The following is a 12051-nucleotide window of genomic DNA, read 5'->3' on the forward strand; positions in this document are numbered from 1 at the left end:
CTTTGTGGTTTTATAATATCTGGAGGCTCCTGAAATAAGCTTTCTTGGTGAAAATTAGAAGAAATATATTTTATTCACTTTTGAATCAGGTGCTCTAGAAACTACATTCTGTGGAGTAGAGGCTACAGTGCTAGGCATTGGCTAGGGAGCCCTGATTTCAAATAATCCTTTAGGCATACAGGGGACTGGGTGACCTGAAGCAAATTACTATTTCTCAGCCTAGCCAACAGGATTAGAAAGAAACCCTGTTTGTTGCCCTGAACTTCATGCTGAAACAACAGCACTGAAATAAGAATAAGCAGAGCTCACAAAAGCTTTCTTGATTTTGCTTGGAATTCTCCAGCTAAGGAGTTCCAGGAGTTCTAGACCAAAAACTAATATTTCTATGCAAATCATAATAATCAAGCCATTGTAAATCAAATTACTGTACCTTTGTATAGTACATTTTCAGACAAATATTATATATAGCTGGAAAATAATGGTAATACATCATAGAAAGGAGCTGTTCACATAGGTTTGGTAGCAAACCACATGTATTGGATGCAGGGCTGTTAAGGAAAGATGTGTATGCCTTCTTGAATCTGATGGTATACTTTTATTTATACTTTATCACTGTTTTTAACCTGTTTTAATGATATTTGTAAGCCACCCTGTGATCTCCTGAAATAGGATGTGGTATACATATTTCAATAACAGAAATAACCAAATAACAAATAATTTCTTAATACTTGCATGTTTGCCTGCATTTTTCAAGTTGTAAATTTGATTGCAGCATTTTGAGAGGTACAGATTCCAGTTCACTTATATGTTCTGTAGGACTGAATCTGATGAATTTGCAGTAAAAGTGAATCCTGACAAATTCCCTTCACCCCATATCCACTTATTCAGATTAGGTCTCATTTTGGAACAGAGGGTGTCTGCTAGATGAGACTGCTGGGGTCTATGTAAACCAGAACTAGAGAATGTTACTTTTTGAGAGTAGAACTGAATCCTTCAGATAGCATAAGTTGTGATCATATTAACTGGGCAATTCTGAAAGTTGTAGTCCTGCCAAAAACAAAACAATACTTCCCAAAATATAATAATAATAATAATAATATAATTTTTTATTTATATACCGCCCTGTGGCGAACCAATCCGGGCGGTTTACAACATTAAAATAACATACAGCATAAAAACAATATATTTCCCTCCCCCCTTAAAAAGTTATTAAACAACATATCTAATTTAAAACCACAATAACTAGTTAAAATAACAATACATTAAACAAAATAATAGCAACCAACAAACCACTGCAACTTCAGTTCTAAAAAAAAGGGGGGGGGCTTTGGAGACATTACTGAGGAGGGGGGAGATCCTGAGATCCTGAGGCTGAGATATTTCAGTCTGGGAAGGCCTGCCTGAAGAGATCCGTCTTGACAGCCTTTTTGAAGCTGTCCAAAGATGTTAATTGATGGATCTCGTCCGGTAGGTCGTTCCAGAGCCTGGGGGCGATAACAGAGAAAGCCCTCCGGGAGGTCGCCACAAGCCTCGATTTTTGAGGCTGCAACAAGTTCCTCCCAGAGGACCAGAGAGCGTGGGGAGGATTGTATGGGAAGAGGCGGTCTCTGAGATAGCTTGGACCCAAGCCATTTAGGGCTTTAAAGGTAATAACCAAAACCTTGTACTGGGCCCGGAAATCAATAGGCAGCCAGTGGAGGGACCTCAAAACTGGAGTGATATGGTCCCTTCTGGATGTTCCTGACACAAGCCTGGCTGCCATGTTTTGAACCAGCTGTAGTTTCTGAACCAGGCACAAGGGTAGCCCCATGTAGAGCGCATTACAGAAGTCAAGGCGTGAGGTTCTGATGTTATCCAGCATCCTGCTGCTTACAGCAGCCAGTCTGACATTTCAGGAAAGCACACTACCATGCCATGAAGGCAATAGCCTTATTTCTGTCTCTGTCATCCCTAAGGATTCAGGGAGGTCCTATACAGCCAGCATGACTAATAGCCATCAATAGTCTTTTCATCCATTAAATGTGTCTAATCCCTATTTAAAACTACCTAAAGTTTTCAGCTGTTACTGAATTCTCAGTCAGGTGTTAAAAAACACATGTGAACTCTTTTTAAAATACTTGAATAGAGCTTCAGTTTCTGTTTCTTTTCTTTGTAAGCCAATTTTTAAAATCCCTATTAAAAAAAGTAAAGTCAACACAAGAGATAGGCCCAAATACCCTAAAAGCACCAGATCCTGTGTGATATTGGAAATTAAGCAGGGTCAATCCTGGTTATTAGTTAAATGGGAGACCACCAATGAAAACCAGGTGCTTTAGACTATATTTCAGAGGAAGGAACTTGTAAAACCAGCTCTGAGAATTCGTTGCCTGAGAAGACCTTAAGACCCTATGAAATTCATGGCATCACCATAAGTCAACAAGCAACTTGAAGGCATACACACACAACATGAAAGGACAGGGAGTGGGGGATTGGACTAGATATGAGAATCCTTCCAGCTTTATGATTCTGTTTAGCCTGTCATGGGTTCTTTCATGATTTTATGATGAAGGATGATGGGCCTAAAGTGGCAGAGTTTCACATGATACCAGAGACATATCATTTTAAAACAATTGCCCTCTATATGTGACAGGTGACAGAAATGATAACTAAGGTGAAACAGAGCAAGTATGCACATCCTTCTAATGTGTTGAGTACTGAGGATGTCAAGAATATTCAGAAATGTTCTTGGAAGGCAGATCAGGGAATAAAAATCCATAATGTGGTGGATGGGGTTACACTTTCCCTGAAATTACAGGTTCACAGTTTGGGTGCGCTCTTGGACTCAGATTTTAGCCTGGGTATCCAGTTTTTGGTTGTGGCCAGGAGTGGATGTGAACAGTTAAAGGTAGTGTGCCAGTTGTGGTAATTCATTGAGAAGTCAAATCTGGCTACAGGACATATGCCTTGGTTGCACTCTATTTGAACTACTATAAGGTTCTCTTCATGGGGCTACCTTTGGAAACTGTTCAGAAATGTCAGTGGGGCCAAAAATGCTGTGGTCACATTGTTGATTAGGGTTGGGTATAGAGACCATGTGACCCACCCAGCCCCATTTAAACAGCTGCATTGGCTACTGGTCTGTTTCTGGGTAGAATTCAAAGTCCTGGGTTTAACCTTTAAAACCTTACACAGCTTGGTTCCAGATTATTTGAAAGATCATATTTCCTTATATAAGTCAGGGTGTACACTGAGATCTGCAAGTGGGGACCTTCTCACAGTCCCACCACCTTTGCTGGTGCAGTCTGTGAGGACTAGTGATTAAGCTTTTTTCATGGCTGTGGACCTCCTGTCCACAGGAGGTCTGGTTGGCCCCCTCCCTCCTCTCTTTCCATCAGCTGGTGAAGATGTTCCTATTTATTTATTTATTTTTACATAATCTTTATTAAATTTTAAAAGGAAAAGAAAAATTCTTTTCATTACATATCCATTATAAAGCTTCAATAAAAATTATTATACATCTACAACCAATTTGTTTTTCTTTCACTTCCTGTCTTTACAATACTCCTCTGTGTTGCCAGTTATTTCTTTTCTTGCTTCTTGCAAATAAAATATACTACTTCATTCCTGAAAAGCAAAAATTACAAACCATTCCTTTATATAACTAGTTGTATAGCCATATGTATTCTCCAAATTCTATTCTGTAGAGGATATATAACCTTGTTTTTCCTGCCTATATTTCTATTCCTGGCTCCACATTTTCTATTTATTTCATACTTATACAATCTCCTGAACCAGGTTCTTATTTAAACACCATCTTTTTTCCCAATACCTCACGATTTGCCTCCATTCCTTTTCCATTTTGTCTTTCTTTTTGTCCTGTGATGTATATGAGAGAATATCTAATTGCCTAATTCCTTCAATTTTAATAACGATTCGTCTATTTGCAGTTCTTCCTTTGACTTCCAATATTTTGCTATAACCATCCTGGCAAGAGTTATCATGTTCAATATAATTCTCCATAATTTTCTCTCATCCTCTGCCTTCATAAAGTACGTCATGTTCAATAGATACAATTCTGGTTTCTTTTTATATTTTATGCCAAACATTTGTTGTATTATTTTATGAACCTCCTCCCAAAAACCCTTTACTTTTTCACATTTCCACCACATGTGGATCATGGTTCCTTTTTCCTTTTGACAGTTTCAGCATCTGTCTATTTCTGTTTTTAACATTTTCTTCAACCTGGCTGGTGTGTAGTACCATCTGTTACTAACTTTTATAAAGTTTTCTTTTAGATCTAGACATTTAGTAAAGGCATTTGTCTTTTTCCAATATTTTTCCCAAGCTTCTAATGGGATCTCATGCCCTAAATCTTTTGCCCAGTCTATCATGTATTGTTTTATTGGCTCCTTTTCCAATTCCTTATCTCTGAACAATTTATAAAACTGACATTTTCTTCTCCTCTTCTTTATTCCACTGATCTATAACTTTAGTGTCTATATTAATTGGTAGATTATTAAATAAAAATAAGATCTTTGGCAATATGCTCATTTTAATTGCAGCTATTCTACCAAGAATGGATAAGTTTAAATTTGTTCCTCTATACATTTCTTTGCTTATGTTACTCCATGCCATTTTATAATTGTTCTCAAAAAGATTCATATTATTAGTTGAGAGCCAAATTCCTAGATACTTTACTTTATTTGTCACTTCACATCCTGTTTTTTGTTTTAATAGCTCCTTCTCTTTTTTATTTAAATTTTTTGTTATGATCATTGATTTTTCTTTATTAATTTTAAATCCCAAAAGCCTTCCAAACCAGTTCAACTCACACATTAGAGATTCAACATTGTTTACTGGGTCCTCGAGGATTAGCACCAGATCATCCGTGCAGGCTTGCACCTTTGTTTCTTCGCTCTTTATTCTGATTCCCCTTATCTGTTGGTTTCTTCTTATTTTATTTAGCAAAAATTCCAACAATAATATAAATAATAATGGGGACAGCGGGCATCCTTGCCTTGTCCCCCTTTTTATACAGAATTCCTTTGTTAATTCCCCATTAATCCTTAAGCAAGCTGTTTGGTTTTTATATATTTCTTCTACACCTTTAATAAAGTTTTCTGCCATATCTATTGCTCTTAATAAATTAAACGTAAATTTCCAACTAATGCTATCGAACGCTTTTTCTGCATCAACAAATAATAGTGCTGCCTTTTTTTCGTTATGTATGTTGTAATAATCCAGTGTATTTATTATATTCCGAATATTGTTTTTGATCTGCCTTTTCGAGAGAAACCTATTTGGTCTTCTTTTATTTTTTCCATCAATATTTCCTTAAGCCTATTTGCTTATAAATGCACAGATCTTATAGTCATTGTTCATTAATGAAATTGGCCTGTAGTTAATTACTATCTGATCATCATTACCATCTTTTGGTATTAGTGAGATTATAGTTCTTCCCCATGTCTCTGGTTTTCCCTCCCTTTGAATCAGGTTACATATAGTCCTCAAAGGTTCTGGCAGTTCTGTCACAAAGACCTTATAATATTTTGAAGTGAGTCCGTCTATCCCTGGGGATTTCCCATTTTTAAACTTCTTATTGCATTTTTAATCTCTTCTGATGTTATTTATGCATTTAGGGTTTCCTTTTGTTCTGATCTTAATTTTATTTCATTATGTTTATCAATTATTTCTATTAACTGATTTTATGAATATATCTGCTCACCTTTTTCCTCAAATAATTTTTCAAAATATGTAGTGAAAGCATTTTAAATTTTCCCTTGTTCCGTTATGATTGTGTTATTTTGTTTAATTTTAGTTATCATTTTCTTCTCTCTCTCACTCTTTAATCTATTAGCCATCCATTGGGTTATTTTATTAGCATTCTCAAAGTGATTTTGCTTTAATCTTCTTAAATTTATAGCTATTTGTTATTTTTTCTCTAATTGTTCTTTCAATAGTTTTATTTCATTCATTATTTTTATACCCTTTTGTTTGTTGTAGTTTGTTCTCTAATTTTTAATTCATTCCTAATTTTTTCCTCTTTCTGCTTTTCTAATTTTTTTATTTCCATTGTTCTTTGTATAAATAGTCCCCTTACAAATGCCTTACTAGTATCCCATACAACCTTCATTTTTATCTCCTTTCCACAGTTTTCTTTAAAAAAAAACTTTAACTCTCTCTTTACCTTATTTACAAATTCCTCGTCACCTAGGATATCCTCTTTCATTCTCCATCCTATATTTTTGTCCCAATTTATATTTAATTCCAGCTCTATCATATTATGATCCGACATCGTCCTTGGCCAAATTTCCATTTTTTTCCCACTTTAGTAACCAGTTGCTTTGTCACGAAAAACATATTCAACCTTGAGAAGGATTTATATGCATCTGAATAGAAGGTATACCCTCCTTTGTTCCCATTACAATGTGACCAAACATCTAACAAATTAAATTCCTCTTTTAAATCAAAAAAACTTCTTGGTAATTTTCCTTGTGTTTTCTTAATTACTTTTTTCTGGGATTTCCTGTCCCAAATTGGATTTAGAACTCCGTTGAAATCTCCTGTCAAGATTAATTTGTCATTATCAACTTCTCTCATAACCTCCTCCAAATTTCTATAAAAGGTTTCCTTCTTCTCTAATGGACCATAAACATTAATCAGTAGATGTTCCTATTTAGGTAGGCCTTTTGAATTTTAATTATGGCATTGCAGAGGTTCTAGCTAGAATCAGGAAAGGAAGCGTCACTAGGGACCACACTGCAAACATAAGATGGCTAATGGAGCACACCAGGGAATTCCTAATGAAAATTAGCAGGTGATTTATAGACCAAAGCAAAGCCTTTAACTGCATAGATCATGAAAGGCTATTAGAAAATTATTAGAAAAGCAGGATTGGACACAGAGGAAGGAGAAATGAAAATAGGAGGAAGGAATATCAACAATCTAAGATATTCAGATGATACCATAGTACTAGCAGAAAACCTCACAGACCTGGAACACTAAGGAAGACCAAGGAAGAAAGTGCAAAGGCAGGCTTAATATGAGCATAAAGAAAACAAAAATAATGACCACCAAGGACCTTCACAAGCTCAACCTAGACAATGAAGAAATAAAAATTGTAAAAGAATCCCCATACCTGGGATCAAACACTGATAGAAATGGGACTGTAGTCAGGAAATCCAAGGATTAAGAATGGGGAGGGTAGCTATGAAAGAACTAGAAAAGATTCTAAAATGCAAAGGTATACAACTTAGCACAAAAGTTAGAATCATACAAGCCATTGTATTCCCTATTACCATGTAAAGATGCGAGAGCTGGGCAGATAAGAAAGAAGATAGGGAGAACATCCATAAATTTGAGATGTGATGCTGGAGAAGATTGCTGAGGAGCCCATGCATAGTCAAATGGACAAACAAATGGTTCCTAGAGCAGATCAAGCCGGAGACATCTCTGGAAGCTAAGGCCCATTCCGGAAGGGCATAAAGTATGCGCTCCCCGCGTACTAGGGTTAAGAAGGGGCGTCACTTCCTGATGCCCCTAACTGTAGTATGCGCGGAGCGCGCACAAAATGGCAGCGCCCATTCCACACGGGGGCTCCATGTTGATGTCACAGACGTGTAGCGTCCGGACATCGCACGGCGGAAGTGACGCCATGAGTGCGCGACTAGCGCCTCGCGGTGCCACTTCCAGGGCACAAAAAGAAACAGCATTTTGGCGCTTCTTTTCGGCTGTGCCAGGGAATCGCGCGGTTTGGCCGCTGTGGTTCCTGGATGCAGCAACTGGCGCTGCCGGCAGACCGCCGCTTTTAGGCAATCTGTAACGCACCTAAGATGAGCAAACTGAGGCTGTTGTACTTGAGGAGGAAGGACTCATTGGAAAAGACAATAATGCTGGGAAAGGTGGAGGGAAGTAGGAAGAGAGGAAGGTCAAATGCTAGATGAATGGGATCTATTAAGGAGACCACGGGTATGGGGTTGCAGGAATTAAGCAGAGCAGTGGAGGACAGGGGGTCTTGGAGATGTCTCATCCATAGGGTCACCATTAGTCAAGATCGAAACGGGAGCAGTTAACAACAACAAAACCTGCCTTAGATCCCATTTTGGGACAAAGGCCAGATTACATAAGTGCAATAAATAAATAAATAAATAAATGTGATTGGGCAGCATATGAATAAATCCTATTATTAAATAAATAAATAAATAAATAAATAAAGGGAAAGGGCATCTTGATATCTCAAAAAGTCCGATCAAAAATGTCAGCCATCACAATATTTTTTCCTCCATTTTGGAACTATTTTTAGGGAAAGATTTTTGTACCCATGCTTTTTACATTTACACCCAAATAATTTCAAAGTGTAAAATAATCAAACATGCTAAAAAAAAGGGGGGGGGGATGAGAGAGACTTGTATCTTAATCAGCTGAGACACTGTTTGGAAATTTTTCATTCCTAGATGCAGGAATGAATTAAGTGAATATTTACATAACATGCCTATATTTAATGCATGAACACAAGGCTTTCTACATGTGGCAAAGAATTTCAAAGGTTAATTAGACATACTTTGAAGATAACACTCTCTTTGCTCTGTCCTGACTTTACTCACAATCAGTTTTTTCTAAGCGAAGGACAGTCATAAATTATGTCCATGAAAGATGCAGTACTTTTGGTTTTGCCTGATTTGTTCTTTTGTCCAGAATTATTGGTGGAGAAAGGAAACTTCATATGTGCAAACCATACATGGCCATAAGCTGTTGTGGAAAATTTACAAATGTGCTTTTGAGATCATTATGCTGAATCAAATGGAGAGGGTATGTGTGTGTCTTGGGTTCACTATGAATTGTAATGTGGATCCACAGCACCCTCTACTTTCTTTTGATCAAATAACACACTAAGGCTTGCAGAGGGAGGGAAGGAGGAAACCTCAGGATACTGTTTCTCTCCAGATTTCCCCCCCACTGAAACCAGAAAAAAGAATTTGTCTATAGGGTTCATTAACAGTTGGCCTCTGCTGGCAGTAACCCATGTTATATAGGCCACCATTGTGACATCCTCAAACGAACTCCCTGGAGGAGGCAAAGTCTAGAAGGGGAATATCTACTCTGAAGTTTCCCACCTTCCCTGAACTATATCTGCAGAGCCACCCCAGGAGGGGAGAATGGAGCTTTGAAAAATAACACCTTTGTTATTCCAAGTGTTAGAGATGAAGCAGAGTTTTCAGATGGCCCCAAGGTTTTTTTGCACCCTTCACCAAACACAGATGGAAACCGGACTCTTTGAACTGCTTTGAAAATCTGTTACCATGCATTGCTGTGGGCTCTGTGAAGCAGCCATTGCTAACTTGTGTCTGACTGCAATTTTTATGGCTATGTGATGACAAGGGATTAAATAGCTCATTTTAGACACAGACAGTGCCAAATGCAAAAAAGAAAAACAATACAGAAAGAAGCCCAAGGCTGTACATTTACTTGGGAGCAAGTCCCATGGAACACGGTTAGATTCACTGCTAAGTAAACACACTCAAGATCATGCTACATGAAGCTTAATAATTCCCAGCTGAAGAGTGAGCTGCCAAAGTTGCAAAGGTAATATTTTAATTAATGCAATTAATTTTTAAATAATTATGACCCATAAAAACTGTATGTTCTGCCATATGAAGACAGCTTGCTGTTCGGTATAAATCCTGTCCCTTATGCCACTATTTATGTAAAATTTTAAATTTGATATGGAAATATTTGAGGCATTTTGTCATGAATGCTTCATTTAAGGACCATGCCAGACATGAAAACAATTCACAAGAATCTCACACAATCATAGAATCATAGAGCTGGAAGAGGCCACAAGAACCATCCAGTCCAGCCCCTTACCATGCAAGAATTCATAATCAAAGCACTCCTGATACATAGGGCTGGAGCAGATGGGCAGGAAAAAGTGACTTGATCTTACATTTTCCAAAAGCAGTTTGAAACCCCGCTGTCCACACAGCCTGCTCCCAAGGTGGGCCAAACACCCATGGGCAGTCGAAAAAGTGTAGTGTGAAGCCATGCTGCCACATTTTTTGTCACCTTCCTTCCATGCATGTGCACCATCGCACAAACACACCAACTGTAACCTCGAATTACCTTCCACATCTGACTCAGATGCCATTCCATTGGATGGCCATCCCTTTGTTCGGCCACACAGTCGCACATGCAATGCTCTGCTGGTACAGAGCATCTGTGCATTGGTGTGTCAAGTGATACACTGGCAAAGCACAATCATGGAGGCCCTCTCATATGCCCTCTTATCCCACTTAACCCCATGCCCCCCTGTTAGATTGTCTGATTTCTGTATGTTGTAATTACATTCAGTGGAGTTGTTGCACTTTCATTTTTTTATATTGCTGCAGCCCCACACTGTGTTAAGTTGGGGTATTTGAGCTTCTTTTTACTCTGGTTTTTAGCCACAGGGCATGGCTTCATTCCACTTTCCACCCACTTTCATCTTCTGAAAGTGCCCTGCCTTCAAAGCACTTTTAAGCTGTTTTATTTTGCCCGTGTGTTTTACCCCATAGCCATCCAGCCTCTGTTTCAAAATCTTAAAAGAATGAGACTCCATCACACTCTGGAACAGCCCATACCACTGTTGAACAGCTCTTGCCATAAGGAAGTTCTTCCTAATGTTTAGGTAAAATTTCTTTTCCTGTAATTTGACTCTAATGCTCCATGTTCTAGTACCTGGAGCAACAGAAACAAGCTTGTTCCTGCTTCAATATGTCACCCTTTCCAATGTTTAAACATGGTTATCATATCATCCAGCGGCTTTTCAAAAATGAAGTTTTGCTATTTTTGAAAAGTTGCTGGATAAGCACATCTGGGATCTGGGCTGAATGCGGGTTGCATTTGCCCAGCTACCAGCAAGGGCAACACCTGGTGTTAAAATTAAATGTACCTTTATCCTGCAGGGGATAAGGCACTTTAAAAGCAATGTGATAATCTCCCAAGACAAGCAGATGACACCATGCTTTTAACAGAAAACACTAGATACTTGGAACAAATAAGTTCAAAGAAGAATTGCAAAGGCAAGTTTACTGCCGAACAGAAAGAAAACAGAAATAATGACCACAGAGTATCGACATAAATTCAACCTAAACAATGAAGAAATCAAAATAGTTAAAGAGCTTCCATACTTTGGATCAAACAATGATAAGAATGGGGACTGCAATCATGAAATCAGAAGAAGACTAGGAATGGGAAGGGCAGATATGAAAGAATTAGACAAGATCCTAAAATGTAAAGATATACAACTGAACACTAAAGTTAGAATTGTCCTTGTATACTTCAGCACCATGTATGGATGTGACAGCTGGACAGTGAAGAAAGTAGATAAGAAGAAAATAAACTTATTTGAGATGTGGTGCTGGAGAAGAGTGTTGAAGATATTATGGAGAGCCGAAAAGGCCCGATTTAAATGGTCCTTTGTGCCCCCCCACCGTCATGTGCTAGGGGTTGGCCAAGGATGTAGCATCCATACCAGCCTCACCCCTAGCACGTGATGGGGGCGTCAAAATGGCAGTGCCCTGTACACATGGGAGCCACCATTTTGACATGACGGATGCGTAGCATCCGCATATCCCGACGCCTTTGTGACGCCACAAGTGCACCATTGGTGCCTTGCATTGTCACAAAGGCACCACAAGAAGAACCTGCTATTTGCGGGTTCTTTTTGTTCCGCGATGGAGCCGCGTGGTTTGTCCGCTGTGGCTCCCTCACGGAGCAAAGCAGGGCGGCAGGAGACTGCCCTTTTGGGCGGTCTGTATCCTGACAGACACTCAAATAGGTCCATGAACAGATCAAGCCTGAAATCTCCCTGGAATCCAAGATGATCAAATTGAAGCTGTTGCATCAATTTGATGCATCATGAGAAAGCCTAATTCATTAGAAAACACAATAATTCTAGGAAAGATAGATGGTAGTAGAAGGAGAAGAAGACCACACACCAGATTGATAGATAGATACAATGGGGGGGGGGGGTCTGAACTTACATTATCTAAGCAGAGCAGTGGGGAACAGGGAGTCTTGGAGATGTCTCATCCA

The sequence above is a fragment of the Sceloporus occidentalis genome, unplaced genomic scaffold (assembly GCF_023333645.1).
Source record: "Sceloporus occidentalis isolate IW3139 unplaced genomic scaffold, rSceOcc1.0.p SCAF_2, whole genome shotgun sequence".
Classification (NCBI taxonomy): domain Eukaryota; kingdom Metazoa; phylum Chordata; class Lepidosauria; order Squamata; family Phrynosomatidae; genus Sceloporus; species Sceloporus occidentalis.